Genomic DNA, 12,708 nt, shown 5'->3' on the forward strand with positions numbered 1-12,708 from the left:
GTTACAAAAATTTTAGTTTTTAAAAAAAAAATTGAGTTTTTCAAGACCAATTTCCATTTTGTGCAAATAAAGAAATTAAGCTTCTTAGAAGTTAAGTGAGATTCTTAAGGTCTTACCACCAACCAGATACAGGCTGGACTAGAACACTAATTGGTTCCCTAATTAACTGTCCAGAGTTATTTGTAGATTCAAAATCACTGCAACTTGGGAAGAATGTTGCAAGATATCAATGCTTAGTATTGCCTTGCCCCAACCATGATTCCTCTATAATGGGTCTTATTTTTAGCTTTCATAAATGACAGATTTTAAGGTTCCTTGTCCAGATGAATATTTGACATATGCTTTGTTAATAAGAGTAGCATTTGGGTTTAATGTGCCTTCTTTTAATCTGTATTGAATTGAAAACAAAATTAATGTTTCTGGTGAATATCTGTGCCCCAACCCCCGTGTGGAAGTTCGAATACAGAGCAGTTGCAACTTGGCAGAGGCCCAAGATTGAAACAGAAGCAGATGCCAAAGGTTTGATGACAAGAGTCAGGGTTTTGGCTTATCTATGAAGGAAAATTAACACATAGGCTTTAAATGAAAAATATCCTATCTTCATGCAAAATGCAGCAACATTAATTACAAGACTAAAGTCTATTCATATCTTATTTTAGAAGAAGGTGGGTTATTTTTCATTCTTGGTGCACTGATTGTTATTTAATAACCGTCCTGAATTTTGCCCTCAACTGCATTTATCAACTGTGAGAGTTGCTCAGAAAATAAGTTTGTAAGGTTAATTACCATCATATTATGCAGAACGGAGAAAATTTGGTGGTGGTTTTATATAATGCTGGCATGTAAGAAAACATTTCTCAGGGCTCAGCCCTGATTGTGACATAGTGTTTCTTTAGTTAAAGATGGCTATTCTCTCACCTGTGTGCTCCACATGCAAGATAGATGCCAAAATGTCATTAATTTTAACTCATATTTTTTCAACTGCACAAATCAAGATCGATTTGCTTATTTAATAAAAAATGCTAATGCTTTTTTAAATTAAATTGCTATTTAGAAAGAAACTTTGCCACTAATAAAAGTAGACCAGTTTTAAAATGAAATGTATAGTGTGTGTGTTTCTGTATGTGTGTGCATTTGTGGTTATGTGACAATAATAGACTGCTCAGTCCTTCTTTTAAAGCTGTTGATACATCATTGAATTTGTTGACTGTAGCTTTCAGTTTTCATTTTGATACTTAAATGGAATATATGCTTTAAATATTTACTTTGGTTACATGATTAAAAAATGAATGTCAGTCTAAGTACTTCCTGGAATTCATTAACTGAATGATTTGCTGCATCTCTTAAAGAAAGCAATGTGTAAGACTAGAAGACTCTAAACAGAAGTATATGTATATCTTAACAGTCAGCTATTTAATGGCCACGATTTTCCTACATTACTTAAACCTAAGATAATTGATCAGTCTATAAGATTATTGCAGATCCATTCCCATAAGCAAGTCTTTTTTTTCCTTTTCTTTCTTTTTTGTTTTGTTTTTTATTTTTATTTTTTGGAAATTAAAATTTCATGAAAATAATAGAAAAAGGAGGATTTCTTTGCGACATTTTTACAATCTGAGGAAAATTAGGGAAATTTTTACATAGCTAAGATCCCCAAAGCCTTAAAAAACAGGAATCCTATCGACTTCTCCAGTGTCATCTGATGCTACTCTTCCCCTGGCTATATTCCTGCCATACCAATCATCTTTCTGCTCCTCTAACATTCCAAATTTTTACTTCAGGTTATTTATTTTTACCATTCCCTCTACCTGAAAAAAATCTTTCCTTAGATCTTGAATAGTCAGCTCTTGGTTGTTACTCAAGGCCCATTTCAAATGGCCTCTCTCTAGAAAGGTTATCCTGATCATCTACTCTACAGCACCCCCCTCCCTTGTAGCAATCGCTTGCTCTTCACACTTTGTTTCCTAGCTTCATAACACTTCAAACTATTCAAATTTATTTAATGTAGCTATGTTTCTTTTTTTCTTGCTTATTTTTTGTCTTCTGCTTCTAAAATGCAAGGACTTTGACAGTTCTAATGACTGTAGTCCCATTTATTTAGAATGACAATAGCTCAAAATTATTGGTTGTATATAAGAAAGAACAAATGATAGCATCTTATGTGTGAAGCTTTGCACAATGTATCTAATACATTTATTTTATAAATTGGTGGTTATAAATTCAAATGCCTACAGAGATCAGGTTAAAATAAAAAATGAATGAAACAGACTAGTTATGATGAGTAATAGGAATTCATAGGAAGGTGTGAAGATTATGACAAACTGAAAAACATCTGCCCCACCTAGACACAGCTCTAACACTTATTGTGATAAATCTGGGCTCCAAAACCACCAATTTTTATGTATAATTCTTGACTTCTAATGTTGGCAAAATAGATATTTTTAGAGCTGTTTATTGGCCCCCCAAAAATACATCTCTAGGCTGTATAAATGTTGCTGAACATCTTGTTTGCAGTCCCAACAAAAAAATTAAATGTGATGGTGACAGAGGGTCAAAAAATCCCAAGAAATTGATGTGACATCACTCCAAATAAGATATGTATTATATAACATTTCTATCCATAGAAACAAATTTAATTATAATTGAAACTTCAAAATAACAGTGTTTTGAACAAGATAAAATTTACTTTTGTTTTATAATGACACATGGTATGTTGGCTCCGTAGAGCCAGGAATCTGGTCTTCAGTTTAATTGCTTCACCATTCTTACAAATGAATTCTAATTCTCTACCAGAGATGCATATTCCAACCAGTAGAAAAAAGGAAGGGCATGGGAGAAAAGTAGTAAAGATTATCTCTTACCCATCTCTTAAGAAATTGTTCCACAACCAGATACATATACTTCCTACATACAGTATTCCCTCACTTATTGCAGGTATTATGTTCTAGAACCCCCCGCAAAGTAGGAACCTTACATTTATTCTACACTCTTAAACCTACGTAACTTTAACAAAATATGTGTACAGTACCACAAAATCCCACAATATAGGGAAAAATCCGCGATAAATAATTAAATATATTTTTAAAACTTTTGTGATACAGTGAGGCCACAATAACTGAACTGCAATATAGGGAGGGAATACTGTATTCAATTTATTTATTCAACAAATTTTTTACTGACAGAAATTAAGTATGAACATGTGACACATTTTGTATTTGGCCCCCAGGATATAGCAATTACAAGGCACCATTCTGATAGGGAAACAGCAGTGAACAAGACCATAATATCTACCTCATGAAATTTATGTTTAGATAGAAGAGAAAGAAAAATAAAAAGGACAGAGAAGTAAAACATACAGTGTGTTATACACTGGTATGAGGAAAGGAAGAAAACAAATCAGGAGAGGAGATGGAAAGAGACAGGCTTGAAATGTCAGATGGGATGTTCAGGGAAGTGCTCACTGAGAAGACAGTTGAGTAGGCATAGGATGGGACTGAGGGAATAAGCAATATAGATAGAAAAAGAAGAACACTGAAGGCTAAGTGTTGCCTCACACTGCCATTTAGAGGCAGAGAGGGTTAGGAGAAAACTGAGATGAGTGTGCTACAAGCCAAAGCAAAGAGTAAAGAGAGGTCTGAAAGGAAGGTTGAGAAATGTAATTTTTATTCAGGGAGACCATGCCTCCAGCTATAAATCTCTGGTGTTATTACTAAGAAAGGGACTAAGTGTATAGGGGTGGGAAAAAGTAGGTTTATTCTTGTATTACTATTTATTCTTGTATTATATATTTTTCCATATGGAAACCTGTAAACTTACTTTTGCCCATCTCTGTATATAAAACTATCAGTTCTTCAACAACATTTATGTTCCAAAAAAGTTGAAAAACTTCTAGATTTCACAGGACTACTGAGTATTTATCACCTCTTCCCCAAATTAAACCAGCATTTTGCCATGACATATAAACTTTAGAGATTAAAAAGAAGTGACCATTTTTAGTTCACTACAATAATAATTAGAACTAACTCTAATCATCTATTATGTGCCAGGTACTGTTACATGTACTTTATTTATTTCTAACTTACTGAGGTGTATTTTACATTAAGTAAAATTTTAGTGTACAATTAATTTCAAGTTTAAATGTGCAATTTGGGGTATTTTTGGTAATTGTGTACAGTTGTGTCATTACTACCAAAATCAAGATGTAGAACAATTTCATCACAATAAAAGGTGTTTTTCTGGACATATTTGATTTTATTCCTCTCACCCAATACCAAATCTTAGGCAATCACTACTCTGATATGTAACAATAATCTTGCCTTTTCAATAATTTCATATGAATTGAATCACATGGTATGTTATCTATTGTGTTTGACTTTATCCACTTAACATTGAATTCAAATGTACTCAGACTGTGTGTGTATTAATATTTTGTTTCTTTTTATGGTTGAGTAATATTAGTTAGTATGAATATAAAACAATTTGTTTATATATGTACAAGTCCATGGACATCTGGGTAGTTTACAATTTGGGGCTATTATGCTTAGTAGTACTATGAGCATTTGCTTGCAAGTCTATCAGTAAACAACTCTTTGGGTGAACATATGATGATAATTCTTGGGTAAAAGGTTAACAAAGAGGTTGCAAACTCCTATAATAAATGCAAGTTTAACTAGCAAAGATACTGAAATATCTGGTTCTAAAGAGATTGTATCATTTTGCATTCCTATCAGCAATGCATGAGAATTTAAATTACTCTACATCTCTATCAACAGTAAGTATTTTAAAATTTAGTCATCCTAACAGATGTGTAATATCTTTTATTCTGCCTTAATTGCATTCCTCTAATAAAAAGTGATGTTTAATATGTGTTCATATTCTATTTGCCATTCATATATCTTATTTGTGAACTGTGTTCAACTTTTGCATGTTTTCATTATTTTTTATTTTACTGGGTAAGTGTTCTTTATACATTCTGAACACAGCCCTCTCAGCTAGTTACATGTTGTATACAGTAGTCCCTCTCTATATTGCCTCACTGTATCACGGGATTTTAAAAAATATTATATTTAATTATTTATTGTTGATTTTTCACTATATTGCAGAATTTGGGGCTACTGTATATGTATGTTGTTAAAGTTACGTAGGTTTAAGAGTATAGAATAAATGTAAGGTTCCTACTTTGTGGGGGGGAGGGGGTCTAGAATGTTATACCCGCCGTAAGTGAGGGAATACTGTATATATTTTCTCCAAGTCTGTGACTTACCTTTTCATTTTTTAACTGTTTTTCAAAGAGTTTTAATTTGAATTAATTCCATTTTATTATTTTCTGTTTTATATTTTGTGCTTTTTGCATCTTGTTTAAAATATATTTTTTTAATCCAACATATTGATGATGTTCTTGTAATGCTTTTTTTCTAGGTGTTTAATTGATTAGTTTTTTTTTTTTAAATTTAAGCCTATGATCAATTTCAAGTATTTTTGGTGTATGGTATGAGGTATGCATCAAGGTTCATTGTTTTTCCACCCAGATATTGTTATAATAAAATTGTTTATTAAAACAAATATATATTCTCCATTTGTATTGTATTGTATTGACTTGTCACCTTTGTCACAATTCATTTTATCATATAAGTGTGAATCTATTCCTGGCCATTCCATATTTTGATTTTGATGCCTACTGTATCTGCATATCATTGTCAGAACATGGCAGCAGTAGGACTGCCCGCCCAGACTTTTGACATGCAAATGAATTGAATGCAAATTAACCTAGTTCCAGCCTCTCCCATAGGAAATGAAAATGGACTTTGCTCATTCCCAGAAGAAATGGTGATGGACGTAGGTATGGCAAATGTGCCTCACACACCCTAGGCTCCGTTGGAAGTTGCTCTGTCCAGCAGAGGCTTTGTGACCACGGCGGAACAAACTTTTACCCAGGACATTTTATTATGTCTGGGGGAAGGAAGGTGACTGCCTCTCTAGTGGAGAACAGCAATTAGACCTTCTTCCCTCATGCCTTTTATTGAGGAGGATACACTTGAGAGATACAAGGTCAAGATTCATAAGTCATCAATAGTTTGGAGGCGTTAGGGTTACAGCTAACAATAACAGATTACATGTACGAGTACAGGGGCACAGTGACCAGTCTGCATCATGGTCTATCAAACATCTTGATGCCACACTGGCATTAGGTGCAAGGTTTCATACATTCTTATCTAGAGACTGTTTATGTTATACTACAGATAAAGAAAGCAGAGCAAGTTCTAAAGCATAAAAGCTTAATAAACATTTTTCAAATCTAATTACCATGGAAACCCTCTGAGTGTCTTTTGGTTATGTCTCCCTCGCAGCCTTATGTTGAGACTTAAAGACAGGCATGGCCAGAATGCTGGCAGCAGTCATGCTCAGGCCGGGGCTACAATTCCCTAAACCATGAGGAGCAGTTCCCTACACCTAGCATGATATAATGACTGGCCTGGTGAGGGTAAGCAGGGAGATGTAAATAACTTGCCGAAAGTGTTTATGGGTAAACTCCCCCTAACTGAAATGTATGTTCAGAAAGGTGTGGAGATGGTGCCTGCAAGCACACAAGCAGGTGATTTCTACGAGCCCTTGTTGGTGACTGGGAGTCTCCACTCCCCCTTCCTTCCTCCCTTTCTCCCTTCCCCACTTTCCCACTGTCTTTTTTCCATTTTTTCCCTTGCTCCAATGGGCCCCGGGAGTTTCCTCTTCCCTCCAACCCCTTTCCCGCTCTTCCCTCAATAAACACGGTGTAAAATCTTAGATTGTTCTCTGGGTGATTTCTCAGAGCAGAGGCAGCCTGACAATCATATGGTAGTTTTATACTAAATTTGGAATTAGATAGTATAAGTCTTCCAATCCTGTTAATTTTCAAGAATGACTTAAATACATTATTTTATTTAATCTAAACAATATACTCTGGTGTAGTTTTTATTGTTCTTACCATTTTACAGATAAAAACAACTAAAGCAGACAATTTAGATATTTAAATGAAAGAGCCAAGTTTGAACATTGACAGTGTGACTCCAAAATCATACTTTCAATCATTATGCAATTTCATCTCTTTGAATATGAAAAACATAATTTTGTAGCTGTATATGGACATCAAAGACTAAAAGACAGTGAAGGGCAAGGACCTTCATCTGTATTATGTGAGAGTGAGAGTGTGCATACATGTATATGCAATAGGCACATATGCAAATTTCGAAAAAAATTGCTGTCACTGAGAAAATACAAAATGTACTCATTAACCTCAAAAGATTTAACTTAACAATTTGTGCTTAGTTTCCATGTTCTTTTTAGCCTTCCTGGTAAAGACAGATCCAAATTCTTAAGTATATTGCCACCTATGCAATGTTTTAAATTCTTGCTCAGTGCTTATGACATCTCTAAAATGTTTGAATTGCTACAAATTTATATAGTAATGTTTGTTTATATATTCACTTAATGCAATATCAAACTTTTATTATGAGACAACCATTCCTAACACAATATGAGAGTCAGAAGTAATAGTCATAGGCCTTGGTGAAAGAAGAGAAGGATAAATTTCAATAAAAGTTCAGTGGGTTGCTATTTTTTTTAAAATAATTATGGTATGAAAAAAAATTACTCTAAATACCTAGAATTCTGAATTATTGACTCTTCCTGGGCTGTCAGATAATATATCCTAGAGAAGTTTCACTGAATGGACAAGGGTAATGACACTGAAGTCATCAGATATGGCATCAAAGAACATGGCACTGTCAAAGTGTGGCATGTGCCTAAAATGGAGATATATGTAAGTAATCACTTGAGAAGCATACAAGTATTAGAAATACTTCTCCAGAGCCAACAATTAATTTATAGCTACATTATCAGCATAGTTACCAAAGTCACAAAATAAAATAGGAACAAATGGAGTTGACAATATGTCCATATAGATAAAATCTTACAAAACTCTCTTCTCAATATTTGAACTCATTGCTAAATAATTAATGGAAAATATAATCAGTTGATAAGCAAAAATGCACATTTTAGTCATGTGCTAAAACATAAACACAAGTACAAGGTTTGTCTGTACTAGGCGTGGTGCCAACTTCAATGGCACACTTTGACATAGATGTGCAGAGGCAAGACTGAAGATGAACAAGGAGTGAACTGTTACAATAACCCTAACCCATGGAGGAATTGTTAAGTGCCTATACTGGCAGTGCCACTGAATATTTCTGAGGTAGAATCAGTATGATACAGTAATCATTTGAAGAGGTCAGATGTTTGAATTTTTCACATCATGATTCTCCTTGTTTTAATAAATGTTTTTCTTAAAAGAAAAAAAAAACTCAAATGGACTTTTAGAATAACACTTTTATTTTTGTACTTACTTTAATGTTAATTGGGTAAATCTCCCTTGACTAATAGGATTAGAGAAATAGAGTGCATAGTTTTCTAGTCTAGTACTTTGCAATGATTGCAGGCCCATATGGCCCCAGCAATCTCCATCTCTACCACTGAAAGGATGTCCCATAATGTATTTATGAGTTCCACCTTCAGCATGCTAGAAGTGGATGACCTTCAAAATAGCAAGATGGACCACACCATAGGATGAATTGCCATGTATTTTAAAATGAAGCATCTTTAATCTTGAGAAAAAAAATAATGGTTTGAATTATACCATGTATTTGTTCTCTGAATACAATTATTACTGGCTGTAGCTAATGTTGCCTGAGTCCCAGGTACATACCTATAAAGATCTATAGCATCAGCATGTACTGAGAATTTCTTTAATGGTATGATCAAGGCTCTGAATGAGAAAACAGGAAACAGCTTAGTTCTTTTGCTCAGTATAATGCAATTTAATAAATACATCTTCTGTGAAATGATTTGATGTGTGTGTGTTTCAAAATGATAAGTTAAAAGATCAACAGAAAAAAAAACACTCAACAGATTGATGTCTTGGCACAATATCAGGCTATTATTTTGACTGATGTTGGCACTCAATTACTTGGGGTGACTATTACAGCATTGTGTAGACATATCTTAAAGAGGGACATCAAGTTCAAAATGAAAATATCCAGAATATAAAAAAATCCACAAAATATAGAAAGCTCAAACTCTGGGATGAGATCATTTTTGCATCTTAGAAATGAGCCATTTTCAACTAAATATCAACAGAGGAGTTTAGAAAACTAAAAGAGAATCTGAAACATCTGATTGTTTAGTGCTGCTATAGTCATTCACGTTTTTTGTAATTCTAAAATGTTCTTAAATTTTCTCTACCTTGGTTTCCTTATTTAAAGTTGAATATTACACATCAAAACTATTACAAATGTAATATTACATTTATATTGTATGTAGCCTCTTGGGAAAAAAAAAGTGTCATCTTTCCTTGGTTCTTTCCTTTGTAACTAATAGAAGCTAAATATATAATATCCTAGGAAGAGAGAAAATTCCCCATCCAGTTTATTCACTACTGATTTTGGCCACAATTGTTCTGACTAGAGAAGGAAAAGATGTATGTGAACACTATTGTGTAGAGGTAGAACTGGGATATAAGAAGAGGAGCAGATCAAAGTTGAAATATGAAGGAGGACAGGAAAGTGACTTAACCAGACTACAACTCTCTTAGCTGGCTTTGTGACTGACAAGCCACCATTAGCATATTCTCACGACTTAGAATTGCAGAGTCATAAAACTAGCCTTAGTCAAATGATAGAAATTACCTGATATTAGTCTTTAATGATATCCTTTAATTTCACCACACAGTAACGCATAAGAAGTAGAAACCATTTGGCACAGAGCACAAATTACATTCTCAACTTTTTCCAACCTTCAGAAGCTCCTTTCACAAATGCGTGGGTATCTCTGTGTAAGAAAAATAACCTTTCCTGTTCCTTCCTATCTCAAGCTATTTCCTATAATTTCTCCACTTTTTCCATGTTTTCTTTCCTATCACTTCTTCATTTCTTAATAATTTTTAATCTGGTTTCTGATTCTACACTTTTATGGAAGTATAGTCACTAATATAGCCTTAAAAAAATCTTACCTTTCTTGTTTCTTTCTCCCTAGAGGCTTATTAGCATTTAGCAATTTAAATAGCACCCCTAACTTGAAATTCATCTTGCTTTTCCTCTGTGACACTGAATACTCTCATTAACCTGATACTTTTCTGGATAAATTTTCTGTCTCTGGGTAGTTCTGCCTTCCCCTGCCCCTAAATTTAGCATTTCCCAAATCAGATTTCTGTTCTCTTAACATTTGAAGGCTAGGACTAACTTTTATAAGACTGATTCTCTCTAGCCTGCCTGCTACAAAGCTTCACAGAGGCAGGCTACACTGAACCATTCCTGGAAGAGGCCTGCTTCATCAGTTCAGGGCAACAGTTCCACCAGGGTAAGTAGCTGTAACCACATCATAGGCTCACTGGCTTGCCTCCTGTCCCTGATCATACCAGTGGAGGCACTAAACCTCCCCCAGCCATGAATAATGGAGCGACAGAACTGAATTCTGCTAGAATTATAGCTTTATTGTCAAGGCCGCTTCCTGATCACCACAGAGCATGGAGGGCTCTGGATTAAGCTTGGAGTCAAGGCTCTGCCATATCACAGTGTTGTTGGATCTCAGTCCCTGATCAGGCCATGGGAATGCTGGCATCTCCCTAGTCACGAAGCTTAGAAGCCCCCCAGACCAACGATCAGTGTCCCTCCGCAGGAGTCTAATATGCAACCTGCTGAGACTTTCCTGTGCTGTCACAGAACGGGAAGAGCCACAGCGGGCTTGCTACAGAGCTTGCTGCTGTTCTCATGTTGGTGAGTTTTCTCTACTGATGCTGTTCCAGAAGACTGATGTGTTTGCTTCCTGAGAGTTCACCTTTGTTTGATCCATAACACTCTTCTCCTCAAGGAATTCATCCACTCCCACGACTTCTCCTATACTCACACTGAGTTCAAGGACAAAGAGTATGATTTATTAAATCTTGTGTCTCCACTCCCTAGCATGATGTACAGTTAATAGCTTTGCTCTACCAAACTCAATAGGCAAGCTGTACAAAATCATGAGCATTTTTTGAGTAGATGAGTGAGAAATGCCATCTGAGCACTTTTTTAAACGTTCATTTTTCCTTCAAAAAATAGCTCCTTTTATTTACTTCCTATCTTTGTGAAGAATGCAGTAATTGACTCTGTCATCCAAGTCCAATACCTTGGATTCATTTCTGAATCTTCTCTCCATCATTTTCCATGTCAGTGACAGCGGGATTCAGGAATATAATGCTAGCTATAAATTTTGATTGTTTTATATTGCCATTTCCCATTGAATATCGTATAATCTCTGGGTGGGATGAGAGTTTGTACCAAATAGTTACCCAATAGTAGCTTTTTTACCTTCTGTTTTTATTATACTTTACTCTTGTAAATATCTGTCTCCTTATCTAAATTAAAAACTCTTTAAGGACAGTGACCTTGTTTTCCCACAGTAGTTAGAACATCTTTGTACATAATTGCTGTTTAAGAAATATTGGTTCATTTTGCTTAGCTGATGGTAGTGTTGAGATCAGGCATCTTTCAGTTATTTAACAGAAATTAAAACATGATGGGAAGAGGATCACAGGGCAGAGAGGAGTGAGAAGAAAGTAGGAAGTGTTCTAAGACATGTCATCCATTTCACAATTTTTATAGGAATGAGATCTTCTTAAAGAGCATTAATGCCACTCTGGCCAGCTGTTCTGAAAACACAGTTTTCAGTTCTACTCCAGACAGCTGAGCTTTCCAGTCTGATGACAACCTGATCTCTAATCAAATCAAGGAAGCCCTCTGCTTTTTCAATTGCCGGGAATCACAGAAAATTCAGACATGGGAATAATATTTACCATATCTCTGGCACATATAAAATTTCTCTAAAGAAATCTCTAGACAGAACATAAAAGGACACACCAGACTGAATACAAAGGCGCACGTGCTCCTGGAGGGCTACAGCTCTTACAAATGTTTGACCTTGTTTGCAGAGTTCAGGGCAGCATTACTAGAGTCCCTCATCTGAAATTAATGCCATCCATCTACATACTGGCAAGTGTCTAGTGAGGCAGAGCCCAAGTAATCAGCTTGCAGACTAAACAGAAATCGATGCCTGAGTTATCTGGGTTTTGGGAGCAAAATATTTTTATATGTGCTCTTCAGGTGGACCCTTCTATTAGCAATCTCATTTCATAAAATTGCTAGTAAATGTATTTAAAGAATAAAAAATATTTATCCAGAATAGAGGTCTGGATTCACTTGTGAATATTGCAGCAATATCACATGTGTCTGGGCCTATATCCCAAAGTCCATAGAAAAACAAAGTTCAGTAGATATAGTGTTGCATTATTTTAGCTTTCTTTATGTTTATATCAGACTTTCAAGACACAAGTTTGTTTGACTTTTCAAGAGAGTATGGTTATGTTTGATGTGGTATTTGTAGCTCAGAAACAACACACTCATGTTTTATATGATAACTTATTTACTCCTTTCTTTAAATGCCCGAGTCCTCATCATCTACAAAAAATAATAATAATAATAACATTCACATCCCATAAAAAAGATCCAAGAAATGACTCTTCCTACCTCTCCAGTTTTATCTGCAATCACTCCTTATTTTGAAGCCTCTATTCTAGAAATAGAATTTTATATAATTCTCTCAAATACCAGGCCATCACACACCCACCTGCCTTTCACTTGGTAT

This window comes from Furipterus horrens, unplaced genomic scaffold, assembly GCF_987537825.1.
Source record: "Furipterus horrens unplaced genomic scaffold, mFurHor1.1.pri manual_scaffold_1, whole genome shotgun sequence".
In the NCBI taxonomy this organism is placed as follows: Eukaryota; Metazoa; Chordata; class Mammalia; order Chiroptera; family Furipteridae; genus Furipterus; species Furipterus horrens.